The following is a 19,144-nucleotide window of genomic DNA, read 5'->3' as shown; positions in this document are numbered from 1 at the left end:
AAGCTTCACTCTTGGGACCGCGTGGGGTATCTGGCTGGGTCTCCACAAGACATACGATTGCTATCTGGAATTGAGCAGGCGGCCCGTGTTCACTAAATGAAAAGCAATTTTTCTCCATTGCAGACGCCTTCTGAGGTTGCTGGGCAACCACGTTGACGCTTGGGAGCGTCGTTTTTTGTAAACTGTGATGCGGACGTACTGGTTGCTATGCTACCTGGGAGCTACGTCATGTACGTGGCTTCCGCTTTTCAATTGAGGCAGTACGGAGCCATTGACTGCATGTAAACGAAAGAGAACTGATGTTTCACAGTCCGGAAATTGATAAGAGGTATGACAAACAGAACTGTTAGCCCTGACAATGCGTTTTTAACTATTCCTTCTCCTCTTTGGACACAGAGTCCGTTTTTAATTGAGGTGTCCTGTTCCGTTTTTTCACAGTAAAAACTTTATCTACGGCTGGAACGCTATCAAGGGACGTCTCGTGGGTGAGTGCAACGCGCGTTTCATTCTACCTCATTTAACCATGTGGTGCGTGTCACAGACCATAGTGGTTGGGAAATATTGGTTGTTTATACAGTACGTCACTGTGAGCAACCATGGTTTAATGTATAAATAATTTCGAAGGGAATATGACTATTTTAGGCACGTTTTTTATGTTTAAAGAACAACAATGGTGAACATTAATGAGAGCGTTCACTACCTAATCGAAAAACATGGTGATATATCCCAAGTTGTATGTTTGTTTTTTTTTTAAATTGCACGCTTGTTACAGAACAGATGTATCTGACAATTAGTAGCACTAATGGCTACCTTGTCTCGTTTTTCAGTGCTAACCTCAGCACAATGACAAACCTTATGGGTGCAGATTAACGTTGCACAAGTGACACACCATTGAAGGGTGAGTGCCCCACACCCCCTCTTGTTTGACTATGTAACTATCTCTCAGACATGACTTGGAGATATTTAGCCCGCATATTCATTTGTTGTTACAGGTGCCCACTGACATTGGGGTTACTTTACCTGCGTGCACATTGACAAACTACCCCCCCCTCCTTGGCCCCGTCCTGATGAAGACCCGCCCCATAGGAATCCAGTTACCCAGTTTTCTGTTTTGGGACGAAACGTCGACAATACTCCTTGGAACCTACACCTACATGTTCCTGCCCCCTCCCTTTCCCTTTGTCTCTTGTGCAAATCAAGGAATACGGAGGATTTTCCAACCACGTGCCAGCAAGAAAGAGTTACATTTTTGGCGAGCTATTGAGTTAGGGCAAGCTCACCTGTGTTTTCATATCAATAATCCTATTTTCTTTCACAGATCTTCTTGATCATTTGCACGAGCACTTACTTACACTCTTTTCTGTACACACCAACTGATAGTGAAACGCCATTTGTAAATATTTGTATTTTATATTTGCTTTTTAAAAAAAATATATTAAATAAGAAAGTCTCTTGGTCTCTGGTGAGACGTATTGGTTTTATGTGTGTTTTCATGTACCAATCAATAATTTGGGCTATTATATCTATCATGTTCTGTTCTATATCAACCATAGTGGATTGAATCTAATGGTGACTAAAGAAATCAATTGAAGTATATCATTATTTTGTGCATGTTGAATCAATGTCTAAGACCAACTGTTGACTACAATACCTACTTCTGGAGGAACAAGCGTTGTAGGCAGTTGTGCCGCTCGTGAACCTCTACTTGCACCTCTCCATGCACCTCTACTTGCGCCTCTCCTTGTGCACGTACTTGCGCCTCTCCTTGCCCATGTACTTGCGCCTCTCCTTGTCCATGTACTTGCGCCTCTCCTTGCCCATGTACTTGCGCCTCTCCTTGCTCATGTACTTGCGCCTCTCCTTGCCCATGTAATTGCACTTGTACTAGGTGCACTTGTGGTTGTCGTTGCGGCTGTGGTTGGTTAACACTTGCCAGCTGAGTTACACCCGGCGTTGATTGGATGGTACTTTTTTGTGATGAGCCAACATCGCTGGTCGATGGTGATTGAGAAAGTAATGCGGCTGCCTCAGCAGCACTCATGATCTTGGACCTAAGTGGGCGTGGTGCCACTGAGCCCAATGAAGCAGAGATGCTTGGTCCCCGGCAGGCACCGCTGCTGCTGCAGGCGTACTTTTTTTCCCAAAAAAGGTGTGGGTGGGCACACCAGTCTCCTTGGTAGGTGGTGCCACTTGCTTCTTCTGCTCCTTCTTACTGGCAGTGGCATTTGCAAGTTGTTTCGCTGAGGCGCTATGGCCAACTTTCTTTGGGGCCATCTTCTTGAGATGTCAGAACAGCAGGCCGCAGTTGCACGAGTTGCAGAGTTGTCTTCTTTGTGGCCACACGTGACGTCACGTGACGTTGTGCTGCACACACCACTGCAGGACTTATTCCTGGCACTGGTTGTTCTCTTGTGCACCTAAAAGCAATGGAAGCCAGAGGAACATCAGTTATACACCCCCAAAAAAAAAAAAACACATAAAAATCACCACAATCCCATGCCATCCATGTCCTCAATGATGTTTAAATTCAAGACACCCCACAGAAAGACTAGGCCCATGCACCACTGAGTACCCCTGGGCATAATGGATGAAAGCTAGGCAAACTGGGTGCAGGCCTGAGCACACTGCCTGCATTCAAAATGGCCCCTTGACCCCCAGCACATGGCCATGCCCTGCCTGTACCAGCCCTCAAAATGGCCCCCACCCACATGGCCAGTCCCCAACAACATCCCAAAAAATCGAAAAACACTCAAAAATCACCACAATCCCATGCCATCCATGCCCTCAATGATGTTTAAATTCAAGACACCCCAAAGAAAGACTAGGCCCATGCACCACTGAGTAACCCTGGGCATAATGGATGAAAGCTAGGCAAACTGGTGCAGGCCTGAGCACACTGACTGCCTTCAAAATGGCCCCTTGACCCCTAGCATATGGCCAGGCCCTGCCTGTACCAGCCCTCAAAATGGCCCCCACCCACATGGCCAGTCCCCAACAACACCCCAAAAAATCAAAAAACACATAAAAATCACCAAAATCCCATGCCATTCATGCCCTCAATGATGTTTAAATTCAAGACACCCCACAGAAAGACTAGGCCCATGCACCACTGAGTACCCCTAGGCATAATGGATGAAAGCTAGGCAAACTGGGTGCAGGCCTGAGCACACTGCCTGCCTTCAAAATGGCCCCTTGACCCCCAGCACATGACCAGGCCCTGCCTCTACCAGCCCTCAAAATGGCCCCCACCCACATGGCCAGTCCCCAACAACACCCCAAAAAATCAAAAAACACATACAAATCCCCACAATCCCATGCCATCCATGCCCTCAATGATGTTTAAATTCAAAACACCCCACAAAAAGACTAGGCCCATGCACTACTGAGTACCCCTGGGCATAATGGATGAAAGCTAGGCAAACTGGGTGCAGGCTTGAGCACACTGCCTGCCTTCAAAATGGCCCCTTGACCCCCAGCACATGGCCAGGCCCTGCCTGTACCAGCCCTCAAAATGGCCCCCACCCACATGGCCAGTCCCCAACAACTCCCCCCAAAAATCGAAAAACACATAAAAATTACCACAACCCCATGCCATCCATGCCCTCAATGATGTTTTAATTCAAGACACCCCACAGAAAGACTAGGCCCATGCACCACTGAGTACCCCTGGGCATAATGGTTGAAAGCAAGGCAAACTGGGTGCAGGCCTGAGCACACTGCCTGCCTTCAAAATGGCCCCTTGACCCCCAGCACATGGCCAGGCCCTGCCTGTACCAGCCCTCAAAATGGCCCCCACCCACATAGCCAGTCCCCAACAACACCCCAAAAAATCGAAAAACACTCAAAAATCACCACAATCCCATGCCATCCATGCCCTCAATGATGTTTAAATTCAAGACACCCCACAGAAAGACCAGGCCCATGCACCACTGAGTACCCCTGGGCATAATGGATAAAAGCTAGGCAAACTGGGTGCAGGCCTGAGCACACTGCCTGCCTTCAAAATGGCCCCTTGACCCCCAGCACATGGCCAGGCCCTGCCTGTACCAGCCCTCAAAATGGCCCCCACCCACATGACCAGTCCCCAACTACACCCCAAATAATCGAAAAACACATAAAAATCATCACAATCCCATGCCATCCATGCCATCCATGCCCTCAATGATGTTTAAATTTAAGACACCCCACAGAAAGACTAGGCCCATGCACCACTCACTACACCTGGGCCTACTGGCTAGTGAGGCTTTACAGGCAACGCAAAATTAAAAAAAAAGAAATCAACATATAACAGTGAGCTAAAATTCCATAACATAAATGAGAATTAAGGTAAAAAAAACACAGAAACAGTTGTATCATGCACCCATGACTAACCCTGGGCCTACTGGATGCTGTGGATACCCACCACAATCTATATTTTCTTAAAGTTGTGGAAAAAGTTTTAGAACTGTAGTTGCCTCAGCTGCAATGCTCCAAACAAACAACACCAACGTACTTGTAAAATCTCAAGTCCAAAAGTGATCCAAACTCCAAAGTCCAAAAAGTCCTCAAATACAAATCCAGCAGCAGTCACAGAAAGCAATCCTTCCAGCACAACAGCCAAATGAAAAGTGACCAGTACATGCACAAAGCACTGGGAGGAGCCTGCTGGACAGGAACAGGAAGTTGGAGACTCTGAGGCACTTCCTTCCTCCTACCCCACCCCAAAAAATGGACTCCTGCACCAAAAAGTGCAGTCAAATGTCAATCTGAGGAGTTATTCTGATCAAAATCATCATTTTCACAAGGTTTATGCTTCCTGCGGTTGATTTCTGGTGCAGAATTGCACTTTTTGCAATTTCGGGAACGCGAGCTGTTCGAACCTCCCGCCGGAAGTCAGCTGCGCGCTGTCGCTGGCATTTATGACATACTCGCGTTCGCCGTGCAAGATGGCAAGCCACGATGACGTAATTGCGTTCGAAAAACTCTCGCGCAATCACGCAGCAAGATCGAAAATGGCGCAGCACACGCAAAACCGGGAGAAAAACAACTCAGCAGGCTCGGAGTCAACGTCGCGCGCCCGATATTGTATTTTTCAAGCGCGACCAAGCAAAATAATTCGTAGCTTGCGAATTTGCGGATTATTGGGTAAATTCGCGAGATTCGCGGATCGCGAAATCGTCAAAAATCCGCAAATTCTCCCGCAAAACGGATTTTACGCCCACGCTTAGTGACCTTTGCAGTGTGTTTGTTGTGTTACATGCTGTGCAATATTGAGGGACCTATTTATGAAAAAGTCATGTAGTGCAGTACTGCAAGTTACCTTGCTGCTCTGTACTATGTAACAGGGAAAAGGCAGAAATACGCCATATTTAAGTCAATGAGTTGCATTCTTTGCCTGTTCCTCTGCACTTACACCATTGTGGCACCCTTGCACCAGGGTACAAGTGTGCCTGTATTGCACGCAAGATTTATTTTGTGCAGATGGGATACCTTCCTGAAAAAAGACAATGCCTCGATGTGTGCTGAAGAATGGAACACTAATGGAAAGAGAAAGTAACGAGGAGAAATAAAGATATTTCTCCTCGTTTCACCTCTGCTGGGAAGACATATCTTTTTGGCACATTCACAGATTTACTAGTTCTGGTAAATCAGTCAATGCATAAAAAAACATGAGAGTTGTGTAGGAACACTCATGCAATGCCCATGGAACACCTTCCCAGGGCAGAGTAAAGCAGCATTTTAATTTGTGCTGCGTTTCCTTACTCCATATTTATGAAGCCACTCAGGACCACGCAATGTAGCCTTCTGTGACTTCATAAATCTGACTTAAGATTTGTGTCACTCTTGCATCACGTTGCATGGTTCAAGAGCAACGCAAACTGGGTCATACAAAGGCCCACGAGTGGTGTGCAAATAGGGTTGAGAAGTGTGGCTCATGTTTTCTTTTAGATTATGTTGTCTGAGAGTATGATATCACCCAAGAACTTGGTGTGGAAATTTAGGATAGAAAAGGTGGCAAGAAGATCTGAAAATTCATCAATAAAGTCCTTCCTTGCCTGGGAGGCATGTAGATGAGATGGACTGTGGTCTGAGTTGCAAAAAGTGGGAAATGGCATGTCAGCAGCTCTCTGCTGTTCTATGCCACTGGCTTGCCTAGGTTGCAGGACAAGAAGCACTTACTGTTGACTGCAAGTGCTTATTCTCTTTTATCTGTGCGGTCCACGCGATGGATTCTGTAACCTGTGGAAAGAAGTAGAACTAGGATTTGTGAGGATGTTTGGTTGAATCACGCTTATCTAATGAAGAGGACATCAAGTTTGTGATAGGTAATGAAGTCTGCAATATGTGTCGCGTTGAGTACTGTAGAGTGAGTTTTAATGGGCATGAGCTGAAATGTGTGTTATGTAGGATCAGTGTGTTGTAGTTAGTGGGTCTATGTGTTGTGAAAATGCAAAGTTAGAGTTGGAGGTTATATATCTGTAGGTTTGGCTGTAAGGACATGCAGTATGGGGTGCTTGTTGAGACACATTTTCTCATTTTACTTTATATGGCTTCACTTGAACAAGGGTTCTAGTTCAAGACTTGTACCAGGCTGAAGAGGCCCAAATACGTAATATCAATGTCCAGGACTGATGAGTCAATTGAAGTAGGGAGACAGAAGGAAGTGATGTAATGTTCTGTGCAGATTGATGATGGGAAATACAATCCTCTTGCCTGGCTTCTTCTTCTAATGTTGGTTTGTTGCAGAAAACCAGTGATGCCTGTTATCATGCATATGAATGATGGTCAAAGCAGTGATGTCACTTCCTGTAGAGAAGGATGTTGTAAAATGTAGTCCTCTTATCTGGCTGCTTCCTCTTCTGATGGTTCTGATGGGAAACCAGTGATGTCTTTTCCTGTGCAGAAGAATTATGGGAAATGAATTGCTCTTGCTGCCCTTCTTTTTGTGAAGGTTATTTTGACATATGTTACTGCCTGTGCAGACAGTTGACAGGAAAAGTACCTGTCCCAAGTTGATCCTTGCTTAAGAAATTGCAAAAGGGGAGTAATCCATGAACAGGAATCCACATCATTAGATCACCAGGGTTGTTTTAAAGGGGGAGTTCCCTCTAGATGTGAACTCATTCCCCCGCTCAACCTAAGCACTCAACAGTAGCTTTGCCTTCCTCTGGAGGCATGTTATGCTGTTCACCCAATCTGCTTGCCAACGGGGGAGGAAATCCCACTAGCAGCAGGTACATTTATTAAAAAATGAAATGGGATGGGGGCATCTAGTATCAGGCTGACCCACAACCAGAGGACCCTCAATCTCTTCATGTCCCCTTGGTGTCAGAATAGGAAGCCAAGAGGAGCAGGGCCATCACTAGCCACCTGATAAATGAATCTTTCAAAAAGGAATGACAATTGGCAGGAGAGGCCCATCCATCATCAGGGTGCCCACACACTACTAAAGCCCAGACAAACTTTCTCCCTGCTTAAGAGACTGATTGGATAGTTTACTTCTACTCATAGCATATGCTTCTTCAAACACCATTGTTTGTTTCATTTTATTTATCCATTTCAAGTAGGAGGGGACATCCTCCGACCTCCAGTTCTGGAGGATTAAGGAGCAGGCAACCAAAGAACTGATCACAATAAAAGTCTCCTCTGATTTTGTCAAATCTCCCCTTACTCTAGAAATGCCGAAGAGGGCTACCACATCCTCAGGGTCTACCCTTTTTTGAATTACCTGGCTTATGGCCAAGAAGATCTTCACCCAGAAAAGTGCTAACTTTGTACATGTGAAAAAGTATGGATCCAGTCCCCTCCCCCCTCTACTTGACATCGGAAACATTTATTTTCTACTTCTGGGTATCTTTTACTGAGGGATTTAGGGGCGTAATGTGCCAACCAACGAGACAGGAAGGCCATCCTTTTAAAGTTGGCAGCTCTTAATGCCTTACTGCCCCACAGGGAAACTGCCATTCCTGACTTGACAACGTACAGTTAGTTTCATGTGCTACTCTTCCTAAGAATTTCTCGACCACAGGGGACACATTGAGTTTCATCAGCTGAGAATACCAATTGCCTACTCCCCTTAATTTGGCTAAAAAAGGGCACTTACCTAGCTTGTTGGGGTGCCACTTGATGTAAGATTATATTTTTTATAAAGTTTGTAATCTGTAGATACTCAAAAAAACAAGCTTATTATGATTGCCATATCCACTTTGCAGCTCTTGCCAGGTAATTATTTTATTATTCATTAAAAAATGTCCCAACTCCTCTAACCCACAATCTTTCCAGTTTTTCAGACTAGAATGAATTTGGAGACCCAAAGTTTTGCATTCCAACAGCTTTAAATAGTAGAATACAGAGGAGCCCCCTTGTTTAAAAAATAAATGTCAGTCTAGAACCGAGATTTTACTTTTAAATATGGACTTGGAGTTACTCCCCCCAACCTTGAATCCGAGAAGTTAAGTACGGAACCATCACATTACCTGGGAGTATTTGTCTCGAATCAAAATGAACAACTATTTAGTTTCAACTACCTAGCAATGTAGAATAAAATCAAAATGTTGCTCGATAAATGTTCAATTTACGGTTAACAATAATAGGCTATGTAGACCTTATAAAAATGCCCATACTTCCTTTATTGGTATTTCTTTTTATTAACGTACCTTTGAAAATGAATGCTAAATTTTTTAAAGAGCATGAATCAATGTTTAGAGAATTTGTCTGGAGAAAAATGAATCCAGAGTTAAGCAGACAATACTCCAGATAGAAATTAAGCAGGGTGGATTAACACTCCCTAAAATGCAAACTTATTACCAAGCAGCGATTTTAGATCTCACAGCGCGCTTGCTGACACCAAAGGGATAATTAGACAATTTTTTCTTTGCCAAAATGGCACAGGAATCAGATTTGCAGATATCAACATTTTTAAAAATAGCTAAACAGCCGAAAAGAACTGTATATAAGACGATGTCTCGCATTCTCGTTCTCCCCTGGGCAGGAAGTACATGCACTACTCCTCAGTCCATTACACGCACACTAGAATTGACTATTGGTAAGCATTGTGCTCACTGCTCCCTGATATATGGGACTGCACACATTTGGCGTGTACATTATCTAACCATTCCCCGGTATCCTTGAAGATAACACTACCCTATTTGGTAAATGGCGTGCGGGCATGGCAGATTCCTCAATACTCTTTACTAGACACAGTGTTCCACACAGAATTGGGCAGCACAATCGACAAATTCATTATCAGTACTGTGGGCAGCTTATATACCATGGGCTCCATTTGGGAAGCTTTTAAAATTTATATAAGGGGAATGATGATTTCTAAACATGCAGGGGTCCTAAAATCGCACCCAACTACTAAAAGTAGAGCACACGCTTAAAGCCCAGGAGTAGGCTTCAGGAGGAGGGGATCCCCAAATACTCACACAAATTAGAGCACAGATTGATGAATATAATGAACTGGCAGAAACTGAAGTTTAGGGAAATATGCCACAGCGGTAGTATATGCGGATGGTGATAGACCGAGTGCCACCTTGGCAGCGACAGTGAGACCCTCTGGAGGGTGTGGCCATATCTCGAATGTTTACCACGATAACAGTGATTTAGTGGATAATATGCCAGGGATATTGGAGGCTTTTGCCGATTATTACACAGGCTTATTTACCTCAAAGGGGTCCTCCACCTCTGAATCGGATGAAGACAATCTTGCACATATAGCTATGACGTAGCTCTAAGGCCTACAGAGATATCGGCAGCGCTAAAAGAAATGCCTTACAAAAAAGCCCCCGGGCAGATGGATTAATGGTTGCCTTTTACAAGGCATACCAAGATAAAATGATCCCGCACATGGTATATTTATTTGAGGAGATGGCCAAGCTGGGCAGGATGCCACCATCTATGAGGGAGGCCACTTTGATCACACTATTAAAACCAGGAAAACTTCCAGAGCATTGCTCCTCCTACAGACCCCGTTCCCTGTTGAACACAGACACAAAACCGTTTGCCAAGGTTTTGGCGAACAGATTAGTTCCTTTGTTGCCTAGATTGGTGGGTCCGGAACAGACAGGTTTGGCCTGGGGCGCTCAGTAACTAGCAATTTACGTACCCTATTCGGGACTATTGTACAAATGAATCCAAAGGTAAAGGCAGCAGCACTATTTATAGATGTCGAAAAAGCATTTGATTCGATAGAATGGAGGTTTTTATATGCAGTCTTGAGGATTGTGGGTGTGGGTGATGTCTTCTTGAAATTGGTAGAGGTCTTGTATACACAACCAGTAGCATAAGTGTGGTCTAATGGTGCTCTAATGTGTCCAATAAATATAGCAATCTCACATAAAGGGGTATTCGATCAACCCAATATAACCTAACCATTGCAGCATATGAGGATGATACATTACTTTATATAGGGAACCCGGAGCAAAACCTTAAACTGATGTTGCAGGAGGTGGAGAGATTTGGGCAGCCCTCTGGACTGCACATCAATTGGCATAAGTCACTAATATTTCTGTTAAAAACGGTCACAACCCCCATTTACACTAACTACCCTATTGAGTGGACCATGGACCCAGTGAGATATATGGGCATAAAGGTACTTACAGATCCGGAAGTCGTACTCTTTGAGAACTACGGGTGCGCGATACACAACCTAACAGAGGTCATTGATAAATGATCAAACTCCCATTATCTTTGATAGGCCGTATTGCCTTAATAAAGATGGTGATACTCCCTCACTTTCTATTCTTCTTTACAAACATCCCCATTAGTTTGCCTAAATCTTTTTTCCACAGTTTACAAACATTGCTAATACACCTTGCATGGGCTGGAAAACAACCTACAGTAAAATGGCAGGTGCTAAGTAGGCCATATTCAGAGGGCTGGCTGAACACTCCAGATATGGAAGGTACTATAGTGCTGCACAGACTCTACATGCACATGGTTGGATACATGGCCCTCACAATTTGCCACCTTTATATATAAAATATATTATGGTCTCCCCACTCCACTAACGATATTATTACAGGAGGGAACAAGACCCGCAAAGTGACCCACTGGTTGCACTGGGTCTCAATTACCCAAAATAGCATCCAAGCAGCAGGGCATATTGATCCCCACTTGGAAAATTGCAAAACTATGTTGCCAGAATACATTTGTAGAACTCTCTGTTTCTGAAAATGGAATAAGGGTGAACTCTGCACAGCAAGCCTTGTTCTTTTAAGACGGTTTTAAAATATCTATCTACGTGCTTGTAAAATAGTATTTCTCAATTTTTCAGGGAAAAACCTACACATTTGTCACATATTAGCTATTTTGTTGCTTTCTGCCAGAGGAAACCGCAAACCCAGGGTTCCGATATAATCCTCAATAGGTTTGAAAAATTAGCGCATATTTGGCATAGATATTTTTTTGTGAAAAGCAAAATATGTATTTCCCATCGTGTGGATGATTAAAGGACTGGTTAAGTATGTGCTTGGAATTTATCATATTTGACATTTCTTGTCCTCAATTACTTCAATGTTGTTTTTTATTTTATTGGCTAAAATATTTTGGTGGGGTTGTTATGGTTAAAATTAACAATACTCTTGCCCTCAAATGACTAATACATAATTAAACATATTCATTGAGTAAGATGAAAATGTTATGCATTGTAGAGCCTAGGAATTTTCTTCAGAGTTCAAAAAATCTAATTACCAGGCAATATTCATTCATGTTTACTTGTAAATCTATTTATACATATGTCAGTGACTAACACAAGCAAAAAAAAGATCCAGTAATGTTACTGTAGACATTTAGTTTTTGTTTTACATTTCACATTTAATGTGGTTTCTGCTCTGTAATCCTCTCCTTTTAGGCGTTCTATTGTAAACCCTCGACATATTTTATTAAGTTACTTATCAAGTATATTTTCAGCAAAATCTGGAATTTTTAGCCTTGGGAGAAAACTTTTATATGTTTATGCTTTGGGTTCCACAGGCCTTTAGATTCAATATTTAATTTGTGTAGAGATTTCATCAATGTAATTATGTTTTAACATACACTCCATGGGGTCTTTCAAAATTATTTAACATATCCCCTTAATTTCCATTACATTTGTCGCTAGTTGAGCTATGATGAAGTAAAATCCTGTAAGAAATTGGGTTATTAGTCGAGAAGGGTGAGAGCCTCAATAAAATAATAAATTCTGTGCTTGTCATGGTGTACCACTAAAGGTCATTAAATAAAACTGTGTTTGAAACTCTTGTATTTTGGCACAAAAGAAGTCAGGGTTAACTTAGAAGTAAAGTGTAAAGTATTTATGAAGAACTCAAATATTAATCAAGTGAAAAAAAAGAAAAATCCCAAACCAATTTAGAAAAATAGAGTGAAAAATAATAAATGAAATGACACCAAGAAGAGAGAAAACCAATTAAATGAACTGGAGTTATGAATTTTTAAAATCTTTGGGGATATTGGTGGCAAAAAGCACAAACATACCTGGCTAGTAGGAACAAATAATCTTTATTTGGACCTCTATCCGTTATTGGTAAAAAATTGGGTAATTGGAGACTCAAATGGGATAATGTCTTTGAGTCTATGGTCGACATGTTTCTAGCCCTACCCCAAGGCTATTCTTCCTTACCAAGGAAAAGTATAAATGCTACCTGATAATACTCCTGTTTACACGTAATTAAATACATGATCATTTGAAAATGAATATTAAGAACTGATACACTCAGCATCTATTTGGCGACGTTTTTGAAAATCTGCAAGAATATAAAGGGGAGAAAGTTAATATAACATGGCAAAATTGTACAATTAAATATATTATGCCATAGATACTGCACCTTCATGGGTTGTGTGATATATTTTTCTCTTTTATATGCCGTGAGCACTTCTAGTGATGTGTAAAAACCGTGCAATATAAAATGTACATACAACATAGAACACACACACTGCTGTTTATGAAATATGGCACCAAAACATCCATATTGATAGCCCTAATAAGGCGTCATGAAAGAGAAGTAACATGAGCCCATCTGTTGTAAACGTCACTGACAATGTAAAATGAGGAGAAAGACAACATCCGCTCGCCTGTTGTAAAGTTTTCGAGGAGGAAGCGAAATGAGAAATAGATCTATTTTGTACTCGCTCCATCAAGGCTACTCCCTTACTTAGGGACCTGCACACGCCGTGGCTGCAAAGATGCCTGAGTGCGGTGCCGGTTCCATATTCATCTGCCGTAGTCAGTCTGACATTGGCTTCCCCGTGTGAGCAAAAGACTAGCACGCTGACCTCCCATAATGGCCGCATGGGAAGGAACTACTTCCTGGACTTTGCCTGATGTGTAACTTGGTTGGGAAGTTTACGGCAACTTGTGTCATGGATGTTGGTTGAAAGGTGAAAACAATAGAAATAATTGGAGTATTTCATTGGGATGATACCAATGCTATTTACAAATGGGAGAAACACAATTGACTGAAGAAACCCTATAGTTAAGCTAAGTTGGCAGGGTATGCTCAGACGTGAGTCCCTTGCTCACTTTGCCACTGGAGTCAAGCAAGCCCGGATGAAGACGGCTGTAATGCCAGAAACCGGTCCTGGGAAGCTTGATTCCGGTCCAGGGAAGACATGGCTTGACAGTTCGGGCTGGACTGTTCCCATGAGGCACAGGGTCAGACTGATTTGCATGTGGCCATGTCTGAACTGGGGTGGCGGAGTGAGCTAAAGAACGGTGATGGATTAAACCCAGATCAGTTGACTGGGGGTGAGTGTTTGTATTGTCAACGCTCCGTCCATCACTACCTTTGGGTTTTTTTTGTTCGCCCTAAGTTGGCAGGGTATGCTCAGACGTGAGTCCCTTGCTCACTTTGCCACTGGAGCCAAGCAAGCCCAGCTGAAGACGGCTGTAATGCCAGAAACTGGTCCTGGGAAGCTTGATTCCGGTCCAGGGAAGACATGGTTTGGCAGTTCAGGCTGGACTGTTCCCATGAGGCACAGGGTCAGACTGATTTGCATATGGCCATGTCTGAACTGGGGTGGCGGAGTGAGCTAAAGAACAGTGATGGATTAAACCCAGATCAGTTGACTGGGGGTGAGTGTTTGTATTGTCAACACTCCGTCCATCACTACCTTTGGTTTTTCTTTGTTCGCCCTAAGTTGGCATGGTATGCTCAGACGTGAGTCCCTTGCTCACTTTGCTACTGGAGTCAAGCAAGCCCGGCTGAAGACGGCTGTAATGCCAGAAACCGGTCCTGGGAAGCTTGATTCCGGTCCAGGGAAAACATGGCTTGGCAGTTCGGGCTGGACTGTTCCCATGAGGCACAGGGTCAGACTGATTTGCATATGGCCATGTCTAAACTGGGGTGGCGGAGTGAGCTAAAAAACAGTGATGGATTAAACCCAGATCAGTTGACTGGGGGTGAGTGTTTGTTTTGTCAACGCTCCGTCCATCACTACCTTTGGTTTTTCTTTGAAACCCTATAGTTAAAACAGCACAGGACCAGCATAAGTAGCACATTCACACCGAGCATAGCTGGTCTCAATGTGCATCACCTAGAGAAACAGAAAATCCTATGCCCTGACAATCCATACATCAAGCCCTTAACCATATGGAAATGCTACATTGATGATGTACTTGTTATATGGGAAGGTGGAGAGGAAACAGGGTCAAACTTTCTTGATTGGCTCAACAGACAGAATACGTTTCTAAAATGTACAGATACCTTTTCGAAAACATAACTCGTTTTCCTGGACTTGAATATCACTCCAGAATCGGGAACCCTAAAAACAACTACCCAAACCCACAGCCAGGAACTGTCTGCTTTCCTTCGACAATTTCCACCCTAGATATCTGAGGGAAAATTTACCTTTTTGCCATTTCCTGAGACTCAGACGAAACTGCACGGCAGTGAGTGTCAAGTCCAATTAGACTATTTTGATCATTCCTATCATAAAAGACACAATGCAATTACCAACAAGACATTAAGATTGAACAATTTGGATACATAAAATACAATATTATGATACAGTAGCTAAGTAAGAAAAACTATCAATATGATAGAATATGCAGTACATTTTTAAATTAAAATTCAAACAAATGTATATAGCATTAAAAAGTTAGTAGAAATGATAAAACACATCCATATCAATTTCCAACTTTAGCTACCCTTTAGATGCAGTTTCTATTTAATCCAGGGACATAGTCCTAAAGCATTTTTAAACAAATCATGGATGACATTATACATAATATTCTTTCGACAATAATCATGGTGCGTTGTAGGCAGTGGGGCCATTCAATAAGTCTTACTTCTTCAGCTTATTAGATCGAAAGCCCCACATCCAGCCCAGAAATTTGGCCTCAGCTATGTGTTCTTGTGTGTTCGTCATGAATATTCAAAGGGCTGTGGCGCTTGATCAAGTACCCATATTTAAGCAGAGTGGCTTTAGCCATTTGTTTCTACGAGACCAATACGCTGGACAAACAAAAAATATATGAGGTACTGACTCAACTCGCTCCATACCAAATACACATTTTTTATCCAATGTACTGGGCCATTTTTGTGTGAAAGATTTGATCGGGAGTGAACCTACCATGAATTGGTGGTACAACTTTCTGTCACAGGGTTTGGTTATAAAATCCAAGTATTCCTCAAACAGGTTTCATTCTGATTCTCAGCGAATAAGCCTGACAGAGAGGAATTCTTGAGGGATGTCACACTTTTAGCTCTCGCCATATTCCAATAGGCTTCCTTAATATCTTTTTTAGAAGGAAAAGAGCTACCAACTGGATCCTACCATAGATGGCTAAATCCCATGTCCACCAAAGTGTGTACAGCAGTGAGTGATTATAAGAAACAGTCTGAGGGCCTTGTATCTAAGTTACAAGCTAACGCAATGAAACAAGCCAAAAACACCTACAGGGATGCACTATTAGAGATCAGACCACCCAAAGAGAGAGAAGAACAACCCATCTGCATCACTACCTACAGCAGTGCATCCAACCAAGTGAGCAAAATTATATATAGAAACTGGTGCACACTTAATGGTGGTACTCTACAATTTTCCAAACCTATGTTCTCACATAGAAAGGGTTCATAGCCTACGTGACATACTGTTTCGCACATGACCATGACTAACATATGAGAGAAAATAAACTCAAGGTTTCCTGACTCCAGTAACAGGACATCACCTGTGTGGCAGCTGTAGCATGTATCACCTTACCAGAAAAACCAAATTGATCACTTTCAACAACAACACAATCCAGTAGTTCACAAATTGCAATCCCAATCTGCAGTGTATATGATCACATGCCCATGTAATTTACATCACATAGGAATGACCACAAGGAAAATAAAAACAAGAATCTATGAACATCGGAGCAACTTCAAATGTGGCCGGGCAATGACAAAAAATGTCGGTACACGATAAGGATCTCCAATGGGTTATCCTAGAAAGAGTATATCAAGAATCATTCCTTTTTGAAAGAGAGCAACAGTGGGTCTTTAGACTCAAGACACATTTGTGGGGTCTCAACGAAAACATCCCTTGGGGTCAGTTTATGTGACCAAGTCAACATGCCACAGAGCAATATGGAAGTGGCAGTCAGTATTACAACCCAAGAATGATCATCACAAATCCGGTGCAAACATCCCCATCATATGACATGAAATATGTACGAGAAAATTATGACTATATCAATTTCAGCAATGTAATAACATCAGCCATTACCCTCAACACAACAGCACCTTTTTTTTTACATCTATAAATAATCCTCTCCCTCTATATGAATAAACAAAAACCAACAGTTTTCTTCAAAAGTAAGAATCTCATTTAAAGTAAGAATCTCCTTAATTCTTTTGCCATATTTCTGTCAATTCTTTATCTCCCTTTTGTAATTAGCATAGGGATCATCCAAACAAAACACTCCTATTATTTCTATTGTTTTTAACTTTCTCTCAACATCCATGGCACAAGTTGTCGCAAACATCTAAACCGAGTTACACATACGGCAAAGTCCAGGAAGTAGTTCCTTCCCCGGTGGACATTGTGTGAGGTCAGAGCACTAGTCTCTCGTGCATAAGAGGACTCCAATGTCAGACTGACTGTAGCAGACTAATACGGGACCAGCACAGTACACCAGCATCTATGGGCCACGGGCAGGTGAAAGTCCCTCAGTAAGGGAGTAGCCTTGACAGATGGGCACTACATAGCTCTTTTTCTCATTTCACTTCCTCCTCGAAAACTTTACAACAGACGAGCAGTTGGTGTCTTATTCCTCATTTTACATCGTCAGTGACATTTAAAACAGATGGGCTCATGTTACTTCTCTTTCCATTTCTACTTAGAGTGTGATGACAGGTATACCTTCCCCCTGTTTTTGGACTCATGATGCCTTATTAGGGCTATCAACATGTATGTTTTGGTGCCATATTTTATAAACAGCAGTGTGTGTATTCTATATTGTATGTACATTTTATTTGCATGTTTTTTACACATCACTAGAGGTGCTCACCACATGTACCAGAGAAAAATATATAACCCACCAAGGTGTGGTACTCTATGTCATAATATATTTAATTGTACAATTCTGCCATGTCCTATTAACTTTCTCCCCAGAAAGAGGTCTAAATAAGGAGTATTTGCTCCTTCTAGCCAGGTCTTTTTTATTCTCTAACAACCCCCCCGCACTCCTATCCCTCTCATGTTAGTGCTCCCAAGTCCCTGTAGATCAAAGCACACCCAGTTGTGCAGCGGGATGGGAAAGCGCAATGGTGAAGAATACCACCTAGGGATAACCCTGGTGGGTGAGGGTTATTTTAAGACATTTTTCTGCCTTCTAGAACTCTTAAAGGGGAACAAAATGAAATGTCTAAGGATGGAGTGACTCTTTGTGCTTTTTAATACAACTAACTGGAGGATGAGTCATTTTTACCTCCTCTACCTCCTCTCTTTGATTTTTTTGAAAGCCATTTATGAGTACCTGGTTGCCCAGGAGTAAGTCAAAATCACAATTTGAGGATGACCACAATGGAGTACAGCTTGAATACAGAGATCTTGTTGATCACTTCGAGGAGTTTGCATTCTGTCAGACAAAATCCATTTGAGGAGTCTCAGCAGGAGCTTTATGTTGGCAGGGTCCACAAGGAAAACTGTGTTGCCATGAGCCAGATTGCAGTCATGATGAGCCAAAAACGTCTGGATTTTTACCTATAGCGTATCCTTGAAGCAGGGGAAGTACACTTTGATGCCAGCCAACCAAGGGTCTAGGATCTGAGGGACACCTCCTGGGAATCAGGAGTCACTTCAACACCAGCAGCAGAGCTCAGGTATGGCCAGTTAGTGCCATCAGATGGGCAGCTGCAGGGTAGGCTCTGGAATACAGTTTTGTCCCTGTATCATAAACAATAGGTCAATCAACTGACCCTTGGATTCACTTCTGTAGATTCTGGGTTTAAGGACAGCCGTTATTCTACTGAATCTTCCACAGGTCCAGGAGTTTTCTGATGGAAGGTTCTGAGGGTACCACTCCTATGCTCAATGTCAGCCCCTATTTCTAACCTTCCCCCTTCTCCCTTTCCTGGACTCCAATCTGGTTAGGGGGAAAGCAGGCAGGCATAGATGACTATTGACACTGCATGCTGTATTGGAAGTAAGTAAGGGGCAGGCACAGCCCTCTTCTACCCTTTAAAGCTCAGTTAGGGCTAGGTACAACCCACCCTGGCCATCCAGCTCAGGAATGAAACAGCATGTCCCCTTTAACTTTGGGGCAATACACCATTAATGGGCAACATCAAATGACTCACTCACAGACAAGACATATAACAAATAACATATAACCAAGTGATCTTTCTTAGTTCCTCATTTTTTTACATTGGTTTTTCAGTCTTAAAAAAAACAAAAAACAGTGTGAGTTCTTAGAAGGTAAAATGTCTGCACTGCGCCAATTTATGGGCACAATTTCAAAATTAATCTAACCAGGCAGAAATAATCATATTATTAATCACACTTGTTTTTCAAAACACAACAAAAAGGTTGACGCATTTCGAACCCCGCTAGTTGTTGGCTGGGGGTTCTCTTCAGGACCAAACACTAGAAGACAATAATAAATAAAAAAGATTTAGGAGCATGTCCTACCGTATGCAAGCTGTTCAATGCACTAACTCTTAAATACCCTAGGGCAAAC

Source organism: Lissotriton vulgaris, chromosome 8, assembly GCF_964263255.1.
Source record: "Lissotriton vulgaris chromosome 8, aLisVul1.2, whole genome shotgun sequence".
Lineage (NCBI taxonomy): Eukaryota > Metazoa > Chordata > Amphibia > Caudata > Salamandridae > Lissotriton > Lissotriton vulgaris.
Note: the sequence above shows the minus strand (reverse complement) of the source record.